Source organism: Crocodylus siamensis, chromosome 1 (genome assembly GCF_052110815.1).
Source record: "Crocodylus siamensis isolate JL-2025a chromosome 1, ASM5211081v1, whole genome shotgun sequence".
In the NCBI taxonomy this organism is placed as follows: domain Eukaryota; kingdom Metazoa; phylum Chordata; order Crocodylia; family Crocodylidae; genus Crocodylus; species Crocodylus siamensis.
Genome location: NC_143395.1, coordinates 218,212,495 through 218,232,838, shown reverse-complemented (window position 1 = coordinate 218,232,838; position 20,344 = coordinate 218,212,495).

Sequence of the window (20,344 nt, the reverse complement as noted above, 5' to 3'; positions counted from 1 at the left end):
ACGTGCCTGCCCCTAAAGGGGGTGTGTGCCTGTTCCACCTCTGTTGTGGCTACAGCCCTCCGTGATCTCTTCGTGGTCATGGCCCCCTTCAGTTCTTGGCACTCCCAGTACACAGCTTGTGTCCTGCAGCCAGGGTGACTAGGGCAGTTGCTTGTGACCAACTAGGCAAGGCCAACTGAGTCCCTGCCATTTACCTGGACAGGAAGGAGGCTCGCCCCTCCCCCTTCCCCCGCAGTGATCCTGTCCCTCATCTGCTCACATCCTCAGAAAAAGTCCCACTGGGCAGAGTGTATTGGCTCTCTGGGCTTGTTCAAGGACCTGTGGGCACCCCCCCAGCATGTTCTGCTTGGTGCTCACCCCCAGAGCACTCATTATTAACCTTTGCCCCTCGCCCCATCTCTGCTTTCACATTTGTTCTCCCATGACTTCTGTTGCTGTATCCCCAGTAGTATCCCTAACTAAAGGGTGCTTAACATTTTCCTGGTGGACCTAGCCCCCCCATAAAACAGCACAACAAATAGAGCTGAACCCTGATCCTGGTTAGTCCCTGGACTTGGCTCTTGGTTTCTCACTTTGGGCCTCTGACACCCTCTGGCTTGCATTTTGTATCTGCCCTTTGGTGCTCCAAAGCACAGCTTCTCTCTGAAACCTCTGGACCACCCCTGACTCTACCCACTAGAGACCCTGTGGACTGTAACCCTACAGAGCTGGACACCTTCATCTGGTACTGCCTCTGCACTGCATCAGACCATGTCCCTTATTCCTGCTGCTTTCAATTCCCCCCTCTGAACTCCCCCTCTTTTCTTCAGAAGCACTGCATTTGACTCTGCCTCATCAGCTTCCCATCACCTTCAAGGCCAGGGGTAACCAACCTGCAGCTCCAGAGCCACGTGCAGCTCTTCAAAAATTTATGTGTGTCTCCTTGAATCTTTACATAAGCACACAGTGACCAGCTTCCATAGGCAGTCTATTCCTCCACATTAGCTTTCCTTTCTGATTTCAAATCTTGACTCTCTGGTCTTCAGTCTTCCCACACTCATCCTGTTAGCACCATTGTCTCCCAGATAGTGCTAAGGGATCGTTAAAACACAATTAACCCTTAAATGAAATGTGAAATAGGAACACGGACAACTGAGTGTCCTAAAATCAAAGTCTAAGTTTATTAGATTTAGAAGTATTATCTTAGCAGTTTCTATATTCAATACAATGATCTTACCCAATCCCAGATATTACTTTGCTCAACAGAAAAGATGGCCACTCAGTTCCTGGAAGCAAAGGGTGTGTCGTTGCCTGGGATAGTCCAGACACATGTTGAACGCTGGATGTATGACAACAACAACACCTAACTTTCTTGCTGCCCCCTTTTATGCTTTTTGTCAACTTTACTCCTTCTATGGCTCTTTGCTTTCAGATTGGTCTCTGTGTGGTCAGCATACTGTCCATCTTCTATCCTGTCAACATATTCCTTTGTTCAACAGACCCATCATGAACACAATTTGGCCTTTTTCTTTGGTCTTTGGTCTTATTTTCTTCGGTCTTACTTGGAGCATTGTCCTTTGGTCTCCCTTATCACCTTTCATTAACATATCCAATCCTTTCATCCCTCTGATTCAGCTGGTTAGTGCCAAGTTCTGTTAATTTGAGCTGGTAACAAGGCCATTGCTATATTATGCTAAAATAAGTTCTCACAGTGATAAAAAAGAAAAGATACAATATAACGAGCACTGTGAGCTATACAAAAACAACTCTAGGGCAGCTAATAACAAAAAATGTTAATAAGACTATACAAACTTTAAGCAGTGATTCAATAAGGTTAAATATAAACAATGCTATAATTCACCACTTTATAAGCACTTGCAATTTCAAAGGATTAAATATAACATGCTACCCAAACAATCTTTGGCGACTTCTGTTTCCAGGTTGGTGACCCACCCAGCTCCTTTGCTGGTAGTTTTCCTCAGGTCTTCAGCCCTGGCTCAGCTTCCACCAAGACAGCTGACTTGATCTTGTGCACTTGACTTGATCTTCACCAAGCAGAGCTTTCTCTCTCTTCTCCATACTGCTATCCTCCACTCACCACCTGGTCCCCTTCAACATTATCCCTTTCCCCTTATGCCCTACTGCTTTGCCTTTCCATGACTTCCAGTCAAATAGCATGGCTCACTTCTGAACTCTCACTCCCTTTTTCACCATTTCATAGATTTCATAGGCATTAGGGCTGGAAGAGACCTCAGAAGATCATTGAGTCCAGCCCCCTGCCCTAGGGGCAGGAAGTCAGCTGGGGTCATAGGATCCCAGCAAGATAAACATCCAATTTGCAATTTGCACATCCATTGATATACCTGGGGATTCTTTGCATTCCTCATTGTCTTCATTTTTGCGCCTCTTTCCCTTTACAAGTCCCACCCTGCCAACTCCAGCCCTGATTAAACCCTGACAGCCACTTTTTCCATACCAGCTCTCACACTGCAGAGTGCCTCTGGCTAAAATCCCATGACATCTTCCCAGGGAGGACTGTTTAAAAGTAATGTGATTTAAATCACCATTTTAAATTGTGATTTAAATCAGCAAGTATAAAACTTTGATTCAAATTATCAACAGCAAACTTGTTTTGCCTTTATGCCTATTAATTATTTTTCTAAAGAAAAGTTGATTCTCATTAGCTGGAAACCATGAAGACATGTTGATTATTCAATTAAATACAGCCTTTGCACTAAATTTGGTACTACTTTTTACTGACCAGAAGTATACAACATTTATTTGCTTATATAACTTATATATATTTATTCAAATAAATATATTTATTTATATTTTTTAATTTTTACTTTTTATGATGTTGTAAAATGGTGAACAACATTTCATATTTACTAGATAATTAATTTTTTATTCATATCAAGCTGCTTTTGGATAGATACCAGAATTGGATTGGAAAGGCAGAAAACCAATCATTATAAAACTGTTTTATTAGTTAAACAAAACAATATTAACACTGTTGATTACATAAGAAAAAGTTTATCACATCAGATTTTGCATTAAAAACAAATTGATTTGATGAATGCAGGAAATGCTATCTGTAGTTAATAAACTGAACTAATTTCTGATAACCGCATCATTCAAGATTTTAGAATTAGTATACCTCAGCCTTTTGCACCTAGATTTATTTTTATAGATCAGAAGAGGAAAACAAACTTGCCTGCTTTTTAAACTCCTGACTTTTGATGAACTAGTTATTGAACTAAACTAAATGGCATGAACTGAAATGACTAAAATATTCTCTGTACCTGCAAAACAGGCTACCCCTATCAGAAGTTGGTTTACCATTTTAACTAGCATGTTTCCCATGTTGTATTTTTTCTCTTGCAGTTATGAAGGCTATTTTTTTAAACTTGTATTAAAACAATCTGTTAAAAAAAATACAACATCTGGAACTTGGAAAACACCAACTATCTGACAATAATATCGTAAGTGTTGACAACAACTAGTCTCATCAATAAATTATGGCTTCAATATTATCATCGTCTTTAGGATTAAATCAATTTACAAGCCAAAAACCAGAGTGGTTCCAGAATAAGGGGTAATTTGCCTTGAGTATTTAACTAACATTGAAGGAATTTCCAGTGACAAAAGGAAAATGGGGCTGTCCAGAACTAGACAGCTCCCTTGACACTTACAGACCTGTGGAGTTGTGCCAAACTCAACTCCTATTCTCTGAGATTGATTTGGGGGTTTGCCAGTATTGCAACATCGCTGCGTGAGTTGGGTGCGAAACAGAAACTGTTCCAGTAATAAGTCAAATGTGGCCTAGCATTTTCAGAGTTCCAAAGAGCTCTTGGGAGTGCTCCTGTCTTGTCTGACCTGTGTTTCAAAGCCTCTTTCATTATTGGACGCAGATGCTAGTGTGTGTGTCCAGTATTGGCCTAGAAGCAATAGGTACTGTTCAGGGTTATCAGAGTTGTGGAAGAAAAGTCAGTCATGCAGTGGATTGGGTGAGGTGTAAAAAGTTATTTTGTGTTGATAACATTAAGTTATCCTGGCAGGCATCCTAAAAATGGAAAATGGTTACAAAAAGCATGGGTCTAAGCTATAAGATTATTAGTTCTATATTTGGGAGGGGCTTTAAAATGTCACCATTTTAAGTCTCCCTAGGATGAGTGAAACTAAGGTGGGAGGATGTTGTGGCTTGAACAGAACCTCATCCACATGGATATGTGTAGTGGGTGACCTGCATTTGGGACAGCTGTGGGAAGCCATGACAATTATTTAGGGAAACCAATAACTGAAATAACAGCAGTCTCCACATTCACAACACAAGGCAAATATCTCCACCCAAAACAGGGGGGAGGCAGGGCCGCCAGTGTTGCTGACTGTTATTGTGTGTGTGCATACATGCGTGTGTGTGTATGTAGGAGGGACAGTAGAAATGAAGAAGCAGAGCTCAGAAACAAACAGAAGAAAGCATGGACCAGCACCAATGTGTGGCCCACAGAGGGGCCTGTGGTGTCAGGGTGCTGGCTAAAAGAAAGTTGGAGCTGTAAAAAAGGAAACTGTCTCCGATTCCTTTTGCACTCAGGAAGCAGGACTTTGTATATTTTTGCAAGCAAATGAACTAAACAATTTTTATTGCAAATAAAACAACTAAACACTAATTCTTTCTTTTAACTGGACTAGCTTATGAGACCCTGAATTGTGGCTGTCTGCTCAAATCCAGAAGGACAACAATGTTCACATAATTGTAGCCCACATAAAGACTCTAGTTTGGTTTAAGACTCTGTTATTGTCAGCACTGACAGTCTTCCAGTAAATAGGGAAGTCATTAGTGAATCCCTAAATAAATGAGGAGGTTGATTTCAGATCCACATGTGTGACTGCAGACATGGCAAATAGTTCCAGGAGGAAGGAATAGATCCTGATGGTGTCAGGTCACAGCTCTTTGAGGCCACACTGTGCAAAGTGCTATATGAACACACGAAAATCAAAACCAGCCCATTCTAAAGATGCAAACCGATGAAGGGAAAGGAAGGGAAGGGAAAGGAAGGGGATATAACCTGCAATCACATACATTAGTGCTACAGATCTGCTACCTTCTGTTGCTCCCTAGGGCCTTTGTGTTGGGATGCTGTCTATGTGGCTGCTGCTGTTGCAGACAGCGTGTGTTCTCTGAAGACCTTGCTTCTATGGAAAGAATGACCACAGGCTTGATTCTGTGACAAAAGCTCAGTCAGGTTCATACCTACAAAGAACCTACTCACTAATTCACATGGCCAAATGGTTACAAGGTATTAGCCCTGGATGATCATGGTAGGATATGGGCATAACTTGCGCATGGCATCTTCTAAGCCTTGTACAAGGTATTAAGGGTTCCCAGATGCTCCTTTACACATTGATCAAAAAAACTTTAATTTACATCATACACATCCTATTTCTAACCAGGACATGTTTACCAGGCCATCTTGGCACAGTCCATCCTGATTTTGGCTTCCTATACTGGTCTTATCAATCACCCTTATCTAGTAGCCTTGTGAGAGGTCTACACAACCTAAGTTTCCCAGCCCATTCTACAATAAGCCCAGCATAAGTGATATGTAGTAATGCCCAGTCTGGTCTCCAGTGCCGTCTATATTCATATTGGTTAAAACTTTTAGCAGCACCCTTATGTAAGCTGTATATGTACTGATCAATGGCTGTGTTAATCAATACTCCAGTGAGGCCTAGAGCTACATATACTGGATTTTTTCTTGTCTTGCTTTTTTTGAACTGGAGGTAGAAATGGAGGTGAAGAAAGGGAGCAAAAGGGTGGAGGAATAGTCATGCTTTTTTACCAACCTGGCCACAATTAGCATTGTGGCCGGGATGAGTCTTGAAATTTGAGGAAAGATGAGAGACTGACAGGAATTTGTCAAGGAGCATGACAGATAATCATGACAAAAGGATTAGCAGTGATAGAATTGACGTTTAAACTGTCATCTTTCAGATGAGCTAGATGGGACTTTGGCATCCTTCAAAGCTATAGTTTCAGGCTGGCTACAAGTTCAGGTAGACACTCCTGCTTTTGTTACATTCAAGTCATGATTTCAAGCCCTTCCTAACCACACACACAGCCATGAAGGCTGGAAGAAGAGTTATTTTTTTAAAAACTGAGAGGTAGAGCCCATAAAATCTCACTACAGCTAGGATTCTACTGCTGCAAAACCCATGGGCCTTCACTAGAGATGTAATGGGGTCTGTAGTATTGCGCATCCATACTAGACACAGGACTCTTGTTTTCTTTTCCTGACTCTGTTATAGAATCATAGAACCAGAAGGAACCTGCAAAATCATCAAGTCCGGTCCCCTGCCATGGGTAGGAGGTTATTGGGTTCAAATGAGCTTGACAAGGTGCTTGTCCAACCTCCTTTTGAACACTTCCAAGGATGCTGACTGCACCACCTCTGCTGGTAGTATGTTCCATGTCACGGGGTGGGGCGCAGGAGCGGCCATGATCTCCCCTGGCGCCCCTACCGTGCCAAGTTGGGTCTCAAATGCACCCTCTTTCTCGCCTGCCACGTCTTGGTTTTTATATACAGTTTTATATGGGAGGCTGCCTTCTGTCCCCCTGGACACAGTGCTCTTGTACTGGCCCTACTCTATGCAGTGATCTGGTGCACCCCAGCCTTATGGGCTACGCGTGCCTCCAACCTCCCCTTTAGCATGCCCCAAGCCTCACAGTTCTTCCGGACGTTGTCATGCCACTATACTTTCCCTGGAGGTCTTCCCCCCAAAGGTCCCTGCCCAAGTATTCACGCTCTCTGGGCTCAATCAGTTCACGCTTACCCTGTCCAGGGCCCTCTATCGCTACACGCCTACTCCAGGGCTTCTCTCCATGCATGCCTTCTCCGGGGCCTCCCCCATATACATGCCCCCTCTCCAGGGCCTCTCCCATATACATGCCCCCTCTCCGGGGCCTCTATTCATGCGCCCGCCCTTCTCTGGGCTTCTAATCGTGCGCCCGCCTTTCCTGGCCCCGATCCGCACGTCCGCCCCCTCTCCAGGGTTTACTCGCGCGCCCTCCCCTCTCTGGGACCTTTCAACCGCGTGCTCGCCCTTCTCCAGGACTTTATGCTGATCCGGTACCTCGCCGGGCTCTCTCCATGCGTGCCCTCTCCTCCTGGGCCTCTAACCGTGCGCTCGCCCCGCCTCAGGCCTCTAACCGCGCGCTTACCCTACTCCGGGCTTTTATGCTAACCCTCGCCCCTCTCTGGGGCTTCCTAGTAGGCTTCCGCCCCTTTTGGGGCCTATGCCTCACGTTCTCGCCCATGTTGGGCCTTGCTCGCACCTCTCGCGCTTCCTTTGCCTGCCCTCAGGGCTTGTCCTGCGCTTCTCTCGCTCCTGGGCACCAATCTCTGTGCCTTCTCAGGGCACCCAGGAAACCCCCACGCTATTTGGGGGTCTCCCTTGAACCTGTCCCGCTAATTGCCCCACTGGGCTGGGGTCAGGACACCCCAAAACGCAGCACTCCCTCCAACACCGGGAGCACCCCTGCCTTCCTGGGGAGCTCCTAATGAGGCCTCCTCCATCCCCTTATAGCCTCACCCGGTCCTCCGGGGTAACACAAACATAAACCATAAGCCAATCGGTTATAACACCCACATAAGCCTCCTGGTTCTAACGCAACTCTAAGCCACCCAGCTGTAACCCCAGAATGAGCCTTGTGGCTATAACATAAATCCAGCGCCACCCTGGCCCTCTTGCAATACCTCCTTGCCAGGGATTCTTTCTACTTGCATTATCAGGCAAATGGTCTGGCTGTTCTACTTGGCTCGGCTCGGCTGCAAAGCTCTTGCTCCTCAGGATGCTAGATGGTAACTGCCCTGCCCTGCCCTGCCCTGCCCTGCCCTGCAACAGAGCTGCTGCAGCTTCTTAGGTTACCAGAAGGGAACTGGCTCTGGCCTCAGCCTCTTCTGTTTATATGGGCCAGGCCCCGCCCCCTGACAGTCAGCTGACCCAATCTGTTGCCTCAGCAACTGCCAGCTGTGCTGCCCTGATGACTGACAGCTAAGCCCTATTATCAATGCCAGTAGCAGGGACCCCAGTGTCCGGCTACACATCTCCCCCTCCCGGGGTTGAGCCTCCTTAGGAGCGGGGCACAGGAGTGCCCTGCAACATTCCAGATTCTAGTTCCCCTTGCAGTAAAGAAGTTTTTCCTGATGTCCAGCCTGAATTTTTCCTCAATTAGCTTGTGCCCATTGATCTTCATCCTCCCTTGAGGTGCCTTCCTGAAGAGTTTCTCCCCTAGATTTGGTGTTCACCCCTGACATGCTTGTAGGCAACTACCAGGTCACCTCTCAGTCTTCTCTTACTTAGACTGGACAGGCCCAGTTCAGAGTCTCTCCTCATAGGACCTATCCTCCAGGCCCCTAATCATATGGGTGGCCCTTCTCTGTACCCTTTCCAGCTTATTCACATCCTTCCTGAAGTGCCATACCCAGAACTGGATGCAGTACTCCAGCTGTGGTCTAACTATTGCTGAATAGAGAGGGAGGAGCACTTCTGTTCGCAACACATCAGTTGATACACGCCAGAGGTCTATTTGCCCTGTTGGCGACGTCATTGCACTGTTGGCTCATATTCATCTTCTGGTTGATTGTCACCCCGAGGTCCCTTTCAGATGCAGTGTCAGCCAGTGGAGCACTACCCATCCTCTAGTTATGGGGAAGGTTCTTCCTACCCAGGTGAAGGACCCGGCACTTATCCCTATTGAACCTCATTTGATTGCATTCAGCCCACAGAACCAGTCTGTCAAGGTCATCCTGGATCTTTACCCATCCTCTGATGTGCCCACATTTCCCCACAGCTTGGTGACATCAGCAAACTTTATCAATGATGATGAGGGGGTGGGAAGTGCAATGATTAAGTCATTAAAGAGTATGGGCCCAAGCACTGATCACTGTGGGGGCACCACTGGAAATGGTCCTCCAGGATGAGGCCATCCCATCGATTACAACTTTCTGGGGTCAGCCTCTGAGCCAGTTGCCAACATACCTCACTGTAGACTGGGACTAGGCCAGTACCCCCCAGTTTAACTGAGAGGATCTCATGGGAAACACAGTCAAAAGTCTTGCTGAAGTCTAGGTAAATGATGTCATGTCCTTTGTCCAGCTGGTTAGTTACCTGGTTATAAAAGGAGCTACCCTCAACAAAGCTGTGTAGGTTGCTTCTCAGTACCCCACCAGTTATGAGCCTGTGATTGACAGCCTCCTTAACAATTATTTCAAAGATTTTTCTCAGGACCAAAGTCAGACTGACTGGTCTATAGTTTTCAGGGTAATCCCTCTTCCCTTTCTTAAAGATGGGTACCACGTTAGCCCTCTTCCACTCATTCGGGACCACTCCCAAGTTCCATGGCTCTTCAAACAGCTTTGCCAGAGGTTCTGCTATGATCTCAACCAGTACCTTCTGGACTCTCAGGTGCAGGTCATCAGGCCCAGCAGACTTGAAGATGTCCAAATATTCAAAGAGTATTCTCACCTGTTCAGGACTGATTTCATGTGGACTGTTGTCTTCCCCATAGTCCCTGGGCCTCTGGACAGGTGAACAGCTCCCATTTGATTTCAGGAATGCTGATGTGAAGTAACTATTTAGGAGCTCTGCCTTTTTGCAGGGATCAACTGTGGGCTGCCCTTCAGTATTCAATAGGGGTCCCACAGTGGAGCTTGATTCTTTTCTTGCTCCCTATGTACCCATAGAAGGACTTTTTGTTGTCCTTTATTTCAGTTGCTAGCTTGAGCTCCATGCCTGCCTTGGTTTCTGTGTCTCATACCTGCAGACCCTGGCCATATGAGTGTACTTCTTTCTGGTTGCTGAACCATTTTTCCATTGCTTTTATGCTTCTTTCTTCTTTTTCAAAAGTTCCCTAATATCCCTGTTGAACCAAGTGGATTTCCTGGCCCCTTTCCCACTTTTTGATTGTGTGGGGACGGTCTCTTTTAGAGCAGTGAGAATTGCCCCCTTAAGGAAACACCACCATTCCTGAACTCTCAAATCATTTAGTCACTGATCATGGAGGGCCTCTCTAACTAGACTCCCGAGTTTACCACAGTCTGCCCTTCTGAAGTCTAGGACTTCTATTCTACTGACAGTATTCCCAGCCTTTCGGTGGATGGTGAATCTAATCAGATGGTGATCACTGTCGCCCAGAGTATCTCCAATCTTCAAGTTGCCTACTGTGTCCTCCCCTTTGGTCAGCACTAGGTCCAGAGTGGCTTTACCCCTTGCCAGTCCTTCCACAGCCTGTGTCAAGAACGAGTCATCAACAGATGCCAAGAAGTTGGTTGACCTGCTGGAGTTGGCTGAATGGTCTTCCCAACAGATGTCAGTGTAGTTGAAGTCACCCATGACAATCAGGTCTCTGGTGCAGGCTGCCTTAGTCAATTCCCTGGAGAATGCCTGATCACTTTTCTCTTCTTGGTAGGGAGGCCTATAGTATACTCCTACCATCAGGTCCCCCTCTCCCTTTGTATCTTGACCCAGACAGTCTCAAGGGACTTCTCCCTGCAATCAAACATGACCTGCAGGGAGGGGTACCACTCTTTCACATAGAGGGCCACACCTCTTCCCTTCTTCCCAACCCGATCCTTCCTGTTGCTGACTCATTGCATGTGACTCTGCCTTTCCTCTTAGTAACTTAGTTTTTTATCTGCAACCTGGGGATAATACTAGGGGGTCATCCCTACTTGCCATCAAGAGGCATCACCCTGTGTCTCAAAATCTCCTCAATATGGTGACATGAAGGCATTGTTGTTGAGGAATGCAGTCATGTATTCCCTCAGTTTTATCACTGACTTCTGTCTCTTCCCCAGTGAATGCATTCCTCATTTATACTGATGTCAGAGGGGACCCAAGATGCCTGTTTATAGTATGGCATCATACAGCATTTAATCCTTCCAAGTCTCGGTTATAGTGGTTTATGATATGATACATCATTTCATACTGCTGTCGTCACAAGACAAGAGGTGCTTTGCTAAAGAAAGGGCTGCTAATTTACGCTCCTGGAAAGCCAATCATCTGTAGGAAACAGCACACTGCAGGTAATCTCCAGAGTTACCCAGAAAGGGTAGAATTGGATTTTCCTTGCTTGTGAATTTCTGCTCTCCCTGCTAATACCTAAATATGTGCTTTGCTCTGCTCCTCTGTCTTGTTTTGCTCAGTAAAGCAGAGAGACTCACTGCTCTCTTGAAAGCCCTGGTGAGTACTTTTCCAATGGCCTGGAAGGAATTCATCCCTGGATGTGTCATGGACAATGCAGGAGGACCAAAGGGTGGTGGCTTGTGCATCCTCTGTCCTGTTACTGCCACAGGCAACTGATTCAGGGCTTGGGGCAGCTGAGAGCAGCCTTATGTACTGCTCAGGTTCATGCTTTGAACTGCAGAATAACAGGGAACAGAAACATCTTGGCCATGCCCCCACATAACCTCTGCCTCACCTGTCACCCCCACTACACAGCTCTGGACTGGATCCTATAGGGGACAGACTGCACTGGTACTGTATTTGCCAGAGCCACCTCCCATGCTTTGCCAGGAGATACACCCCACATTCATTAGCTGTTACAACACTGATCTTGTATCTGTTCTCAGGTACTAAGAGCTAACAAGGAGGGCAGTGACCCACCTGGTCATCATTTAGCCCAGATGTTTACATAGTGAGGATATTAACTCGCTCTTTGCCAGACTAACATGGTACAAAGCAGACAAACCATCTGCATTTATGTCTAAGCATACATTGTTTGAGTCAGCCAAAATACTTGCCTTAAGCACCTACCAAAGTAGGAGTAAGAATGTATTCCTGCCTCTCTCCCCAACCCCAGCCTCTTTCACTGATGTGGCTGAATCAGATCATCATCTGCATGCACCTTCTCACAGAGAGGAAGATTGAGGTCAAGATCTGAATTGAGAGCCTTTGCTTCAGCCTGAATTGAGCCTTTTCTGAAGGTCACCCCTTTTTCACTCTGAAAGCAGCGTGGAAAACTTGGTGCTTCTGGAATTAAAAAGTTAACTGGATCACTTTAAAAAAAATTACCTGTCTACAGTGAAGCGTAAGGGAGATGGCTGGTGCATGGAGCTCAGCTGCAGCAGCAGTAGTAGTAGGAGAAACAATGCTAGATTGGATATTTAAGCACTGGGTGCAGGGCTATCTTCACAGCCAAAGGTCCATCTCTCTCATTTTCACACATCTGCCTAAGAAATTAAACAAATGCATTAAAAAAAAAAGGCAGGCAAACACCATCTACATCATCTTCAGTAGAGCTTGAAATTAAGTTTGTGCAAAGGAGTGTGGATGTCCTGTTGGGGGGAGATGGAGGGAGGGAGAGTGAGGGGGAGGCTTTCCCCTCCCCCCTCTTTCCAAGTGTAATTTCACCTCAAGTCAATTCTGAACGTGATGAGAGAGCAAGAAAAGTGCCTTGCACCATTTAATAAGATTCATTCTTTTTTACTTTCCTTTGCATGCTCTCCCTCTCTCCTCATGAACCCTATACCAGACCTCATTTCCTATTGAAAAGCAGCACAGCAGTTGGTGAGGTGCATTCCCAGGGGTGCACAAACACCAGATAGCCCAGGCCTAGCTCTTTAATTAAAGGCAATGCAGTAACTGCTTCAGGGAGGGCTGCATGCCCATGAAGTGTCCCTCTTTGTCAGACTGCAATGAGGGGGGATTTGGTCATGGCTTTTTTATTTTTGAATTAAATATCTGAGGACTCTTTTCAAAACTCCTGCTAAATGAATTTCTCCCATCTGGTTTAGCTCCCCTGATCTACACCTACGCCTGACTGGCACAGTGGATCACGGCTCTGGTGGGGAAGGCATAGAGAAGGGGGAGGGCTGTGATAGGGAGGGCAGGATTCCACCTTGCTCCCCACCATGGAGGTGCTGTCAAGGAAATTGGAGAGCTGCTCTAGGTGCTGTGTAAAAGCCCGCAGTTGCCCAGGTCCATCTTTTCTTAAGAATAGTTTTTGTTAGATGCCTGCTCAAGGTGGGAAGGAAGTTTTGGGTGCCTTCTGACAGGGGTTTCCCCCCCTCCTTTGTTCCTTTGACCAGGGCCCTGCTGATTAGCCGGCACAGGCCCTATTAGCATCACTAGGACATCTTATTTAGCTCTTGAAAGGATGTTTCTGTAGCTTCCCTGCCCTCCTGGTCTAATATTAAACCATTACTAATTTGTCCTTGCAAAGGATGTTAAAATATCCTTGTGTCTCTGTGAAGTGGGTCAGCTGGAGATGGGGAAAACCAAGTGACAGAGAGTTGATGTCAGAAGGCAGGGTAGATATGTACCTTTATAAACTAACTCCTCATCAGCAGTGATTCCTCACGGTTGAGGATTACTCCCAGGGGTCAAGTAAAGGGTTGTAGATAAGTCCATTGATGGCTAACAAGGTCAATCCCAGAGCTGCAGACTCTCTGGCAGATGCCACAGATGGTGGTTAAAGGGTGGGTCCAGCTGCAGATTTCTTGGTTTTGTTTCCTTTCCTTCCATTTCTGTTGTTTTTCTGCCTCCACAGTGAGACTGTTTTCCTCAAAGATGTACCTTCTTTCACAAACCATCACCACGTAACCCTGTCTTGGTCTAGTTTTTCCCAATTTGTGGTATCAGAGCCCCACAAACATTCTTAATGTTTGCCTTGAGGGTGTCCTTGAAGCACTTCCTCTGGCACCCATGTGTCCTTTGTCCCTTGTCCTTGGTTGAGTTGGGAGTATAGCAGTTATTATTATTATTATTATTATTATTATTATTTGGGTGGGGGGAGAAGAGCAGTGCTAGGAGAGACAAGCAAACATTAAACCCATAGCCCATAGGAACCAAGGGGTCAGATAAACTAATCCAGGTAATGAGCTAAGACTCCATAGTCCCTCTTTAAACCATGGTTAACAGCCCAGTTCGTGGGTGATTTTTTTGTTCCATAGTTTCCCAAACTGGTTTTTAAAATTCTTCTGCCTGAAAACAGCAATCCTGAGGTCAGCACAGGGAGGTTGAAACCACAGGCTTTTGTGTTTTTCTACAGCTGATGCCAGACCAGTGTTTATTCATTCTTACACGTAGAGATCACCCTATCTGTCCAAAGTAGGCAGCAGAGGGACACTTAAGCAGGTGATGGTGTATATAGCAAGGGAGGTAAGAGTGCTCAGAAACCCCCTTGGCTCAGCAAGGGCATTCAGCAATGCCTGAGGGCTAAAACCAGTGGAAGTGAGGAGCTATCACCAAGGAGGAGTACTCCTCCTCCGCCTGGGAGTGCAGGAGGACTATTAGGAAGGCCAAGGCAGAGATGGAGCTCAGGCTAGCGTCCAGGAATAAGGACAACAAAAAGTCCTTTTTCAAGTACATTGGGAGCAAGAAGAGGGCACCAGCCAATGTAAGACCTCTGCAAGATGCAAACGGTAATCTTGTGGCTACACCAGATAAGAAAGCTGATACTTTTAACAGTTTCTTTGTCTAAGTTTTCTTGAACAGGGACCGAGACATCCCTCCTACCAGAGGTAGGGACAATCTTGCAGATAGCTCTGCCAGGCCTTCAGTCAGCACAGATGTAGTTAGGGATCTTCTGGAAGGGCTAGACATTTTTAAATCTGCAGGTCCATATGCCCTCCACCCAAGGGTGTTGAGGGACCTGGCAGGGGTCATTGCGGAGCCCTTGGCTCGGCTGTATGAGCATTTGTGGTCATCTGGCCAGGTGCTGGGGGATTGGAAACTGGCTAATGTGGTCCCAATTTTCAAGAAAGGGAGGAAGTAGGACCCAAGTAACTATAGGCCTGTAAGCCTCACCTTGGTGCTTGGGAAGATCTTGGACAGAATCATCAAGGAGCACATCTGTGGGGGGCCCGCAGGAGAGATCATGCTCAGAGGCAATCAGCATGGGTTTATCAAAGGCAGGTCCTGCCTGACCAACCTGATTACTTTTTATGACCAGGTGACTAAATCCTTGGATGATGGTGTCGCCATGGACATAGTCTTTCTAGACTTTAAGAAGGCCTTTGACACTGTCTCTCACCCCATCCTCATCAATAAATTAAGCGACTGTGGCATTGATGCCTACACAGTTGGATGGGTAAAAAATTGGCTGATGGGGCTCACCCAGAGAATAGTGGTGGACGGGCCATACTCAACATGGCGTGATGTGAGCAGTGGGGTACCCCAGGGCTCAGTCCTCAGTCCTCAGGCCTGCACTGTTTAACATCTTCATCGGCGACTTGGACGAGGGGGTGGAAAGCCTGTTGTCCAAGTTTGCTAATGACACTAAGATGTGGGGCGAGGTGGACACACTTGAAGGGAGAGAGAGGCTGCAACTAGATTTAGACAGACTACAAAAGTGGGCAGATGAGAATAGGATGAGGTTCAGCGCAGACAAATGCAGGGTGCTGCACCTTGGGAGAAGGAGTCCACAGCATACATAGAGTCTGGGGAGTTCCCCTCTTGAAAGCACCTAGGCAGAAAGGGATCTTGGAGTCATTATTCACTCCAAGATGAATGTGAGCCACCAATGCCAGACCGTAGCCAGCAAGGCCAGCCATACCTTGTCATGCATCCAAAGGTGCATCTCAAGCTTGTTCAGAGGGGTGATACTCCCCCTCTATGTGACTTTGGTCAGGCTGCAAGTGGAGTACTGTGTCCAGTACTGGGTGCCACACTTCAAAAGGGATGTGGCCAGTCTGGAGAGAGTTCAGGGTGAGAGGGCAGCAGGACAGACGCTAGGAGGAGAGACTGAGGGACCTTACCTCAATCCTTGGTTATCTCAATCCTGGGTAAGCTTTTTAAGAGAATTATTCTGGCACATGTCCATGAGGGGTCAGCAGGGGAGATTATGCTTATGGGCAACCAACACAGATTCATTAGAGGCAGGTCCTGTCAGACCAACCTGGTGGCCTTCTACAACCAGGTCACCAAATCCTTAGATGCAGGGGTGGCAGTGCACGTAGTCTTCCTGGACTTTCGGAAGGCCTTCGACACTGTTTCTCACCCCATTCTCATTAAGAAACGGGGGGACTGTGGTGTTGACACCTACACCATCAATTGGGTCACTAACTGGCTGGAGGGCTGCACCCAGAGAGTGGTGGTGGATGGGTCATTTTCGACCTGGAGGGATGTTGGCAGTGGGGTCCCCCAGGGCTCGGTCCTTGCTCCCGCGCTGTTCAACTTCTTCATCAGTGACTTGGACAAGGGGATAAAAAGCACCCTGTTCAAAGTTGCTGATGACACTAAGATGTGGGGGGATGTAGGCACACTAGAAGGAAGGAATAGACTACAATCAGACCTAGACAGGTTACAGGGGTGGGCAGACAAGAATAGGATGGGATTCAACACTGGCAAGTGCAAGGTGCTGCATCTGGGGAGGAAGAACCAGCAGCATACCTACAGGCTGGGGAACTCCCTTCCTGTCAGTGCAGAGGCAGAAAAGGATCTTGGAGTCATCACTGATGCCAAGATGAACATGGGCCGGCAGTGTGAGGATGCAGTCAGGAAGGCCAACCACACCTTGTCATACATCCACAGATGCATCTCAAGCAGGTCCAGGGAGGTGATCCTCTCCCTCTATATGGCACTGGTCAGGACTCAGCTGGAGTACTGTGTCCAGTTCTGGGTGCCACACTTCAAGAGGGATGTGGACAACATGGAGAGGGTCCAGAGGAGGGCCACTTGCATGATCAGGGGGCAGCAGGGCAGGCCCTATGAGGAGAGACTACAGGACCCGAACCTGTTCAGCCTCCACAAGAGAAGGCTGAGGGGGGATCTTGTGGCCTGTTACAAACTAGTTAGAGGGGACCAGCAGTCACTGGGGAAGTCCCTGTTCCCCCGAGCACTGCCAGGAGTGACCAGGAATAACGGTCACAAGCTGGCAGAGGGTAGATTTAGGCTAGACATCAGGAGGCGCTACTTCACGGTCAGGGTGGCTAGGATCTGGAACCAACTTCCAAGAGAAGTGGTGCTGGCTCCTACCCTGGGGGTCTTTAAGAGGAGGCTGGATGTACACCTTGCTGAGGTCGTTTGACCCCAGTACTCTTTCCTGCCATGGCAGGGGGTCGGACTTGATGATTTGTTCAGGTCCCTTCCGACCCTACCGACTATGAAACTATGACCTGAACCTGTTCAGCCTCAGCAAGAGGAGGCTGAGGGGGGACCGGTGGCTGCCTATGAACTCATCAGGGGAGATCAACAGCAAATAGGAAGAGTCCTTTTCTCCCCAGCACCACCTGGGGTGATGAGGAATAATGGTAATAAGCTGATGGAGAATAGGTTTAGGTTAGAGATCAAGAGGCAATATTTTACAGTTAGGGTGGCCAAAATCTGGAACCAACTTCCCAGGGAAGTGGTCCTTGCCCCTACCTTGGGCAAATTCAAGAGGAAGTGGGATGATCACCTGTCTGGGGTCTTGTGAACCCTGCATTCATTCCTGCCTGTGGCAGGGGGTCAGGCTACATGATCTGATCAGGTCCCTCCTGACCCTAGCTACTATGAAAGTATGAAACTATTATGCTGGTAGAGTTGCAGGCAAATGAACCTTGGATGTTGTACTCCTTGTTTTAAGTCCAGGGATGATGTGATCTGTGTTGATCTGGGGACACAGCAGGTATTTTGGTGCATGTCCCTTTCCTTCCCCAAGCTAAATGTCGAATCAGCAGCAGAGCTGGGAATACAACCCAGGAGTTCTGGCTCCCACTCCCATTAGTTCATTAGTTACACAACCATCCTTCCCCTGTTTGTGCCTGAAGTATTTTGTTTCAGTCTTTCCCTTCTCTTGGTCCCATTATTCTTGTACTTTACCTTTTTCCCAGATTGGCTCATCCCTGTTTCACCATCTCACCACCACCTCCTTTTTCCCCTTCATGAATTTCTGCCTTTTGGCATGTTTCTGTCTGTCTCTCACACACTATGGCTGCCTTAGAAAGGCGGAAGGGCCAGGAAGGCCCCTGCTGTCTGTCTAATCTCCTCCCTACTCTGAGCATGGTGGGAGCAACTGGAAAGGGAAGAGGAGGAGGAAACAGCCGGGCTGCCTGCTGAGAGATCTTCCAGTCCCTAGCAGGAGGGGTTGGTAGGGAGACTTTGCTCACTGCACACAGCCCCACTTGTGAATAAAGCTGCATGGAGAACTTTGCATTCAAACATTTTCTGGTAGCTAAGACAGCTTGGAAAGCACTTTGGAAGCCAGTAGGAGAATGAAGTTACAGAATGATTGTTACTGAAGTACTGCCAGCTTCCCATAGCTCAAAATCCATGAGTCTGATCCCAACATCATGGGATTTCTTTTTTTAAATATTGTATCATGTTTTAGCCGTCTGATTTTTGAGCTTCAATGTGAGCATAACAGCCCACTTCTGCTCACCCCCTAGCCCATGCATTCATTCTTGCATCCTATCCAGCCCTCCATTACTTCTGACTCACATCCCCACATCTGACCTTTCTCCTCAGTGCACTCTGCTTCTCCTGCACAATTGCATAACACCCCAGGCATTGGGGAGCAGCTGCAGTAGGGAACATCCACTGTTCTCCCCAAGAGCAGGTACTGCAGGGATGGGGAGGAGAGGGAGGACACATACAGAGGACAGGGAGGAGATTCACCCTGAGCTGCTGAGCTCTTTCTGCTCCCTGCCCTGTAGATGGTCAGAATTAAATGGCCTATTCATTCTCCTCTCCCCAAACACTCTTCCAGGTGACTGTGGGGTAGAGGAAATACTTTTGCCTACCTCCTACAGCAGCTCTGATTGTCTGCTTGTCCTTAGGGGGTGCGGAATTGAAGCAGGTAGCCAATCAAAGGGAGGGTTTCCCTTCAGCAGAACTGGGTATCCCTGAATGCTAGAGCTTCTCTCCAGGGGTAACTGGCCCCACCTGTCTTACTGGTGGTGAATGGTGAAAGTGGGCAACATGTTATTGTAGGACCAGTAACTCACGAAGGAAGGCTCATGAGTCACGAGGGGTGCATCTACACATGCTTTAACACACTTTAGTTAATGCACATTAAATCTAGTACCTCTGGGTGCCTGTACACAAGCACAGAGGCTGCTCCAATGCGTTGCAATTACAGTGTGTCAGAGCAGACTCGATTAATCAAGTCTACCGGAGCGTGGCAATTATCATGCTCCAGCAGCCTCTCCTGTCTCATGCGTTAGCATCCTTGTGCTTCAAAATGGTGGCGGGAGGTACTTGAACTAAAGCTCGTCAAACAAGCTTTAGTTCAAGTGCTCCTACCACCATTTGGAAGCTTGGGAATACTGACACAAGAGACACCATGGAGCTTTAATTAGAGTGGCTCGTGGACCTGCTCTAATTAAAGCACCGCCACCCTGGAGCACTTCTAAAATTGCCCTCCATTGTGAGGGTACAAGGAAAATGTGCATTATTCTGTCTTAAAGGGCATTAACTAAAGAGAATGGTTTTAAAGTGATGGTTAATGCACATTTGCCTATTTTAATGCACATTAACTAGCATAGGGTGTATCTACATGTACATTAACATGCTTTAATTAAAGCACATTAAATCTAGTATCGTGAGGCACTTATACACATACTTTTTGGTTCAGTGATGTGCCAGTGTGCTGTGTTGCATGCAGTTGTGTAAATGGTGAAATGCTGTCCGTGCTTTGGGGTGTTTATATATGTGCTCCTGGAGTGGGGGTCAGGGTGCTTTAATTAGAGCAGTTCTGAGAGCTGCTCTAATTAAAGCACCTGGAGCATCATGTGTATCAGTGTCCCCGTGCTGAAAAATGATGGTGGGGGTGCTTTAACTAAAGCTTGTCTGCTGGAGCACAGATTAATTGAGTCTGCTCCAATGCACTGTAATTACAGCATGTGGGAGCAGCCTTGCTGCACATCTATAGGCACCCTTGGAGCAGGGTTCCCCCTAAGCTGCGTAGCCTGCACGGTCATGCAGGCAAGCTCATGCCGTGCTGTCAGGTGTGGCTGCACAGCTTAGAGGTACTGCTGCCTTGGAGTCCAACATGGGCCTCAGTTCTAGAATAGTCTGTGAAACATATATGAAATGCAGTGTTCAGGAGAACTCAAGGAAGAAAGGTTTCAGAGGAAGAAGGACCAGGTTTTCAGCTTTATGCATCCTTTCCTCATTCTGCCTTCTCCTTGCACATCCATACATCGGCTGCCATTTATCTACTCACTCATTTCCAGAGTGACATTACATTTTTACCCTAAGGACACTCATCAGTGATAGCTTCCTAAGGGTGAGCAACCTTTCAGCTGCACTTTTTATGCTTCTATTTCAGTTTGGGTTGCTACCAGCCTTAAGGACTGTGTCATGCAAAGAACAGGCTGGCACTGAGTTGACATAAGCTATGGAATTTAGACAATATATGTGTCCGCCACATCCCAGAGGTTTG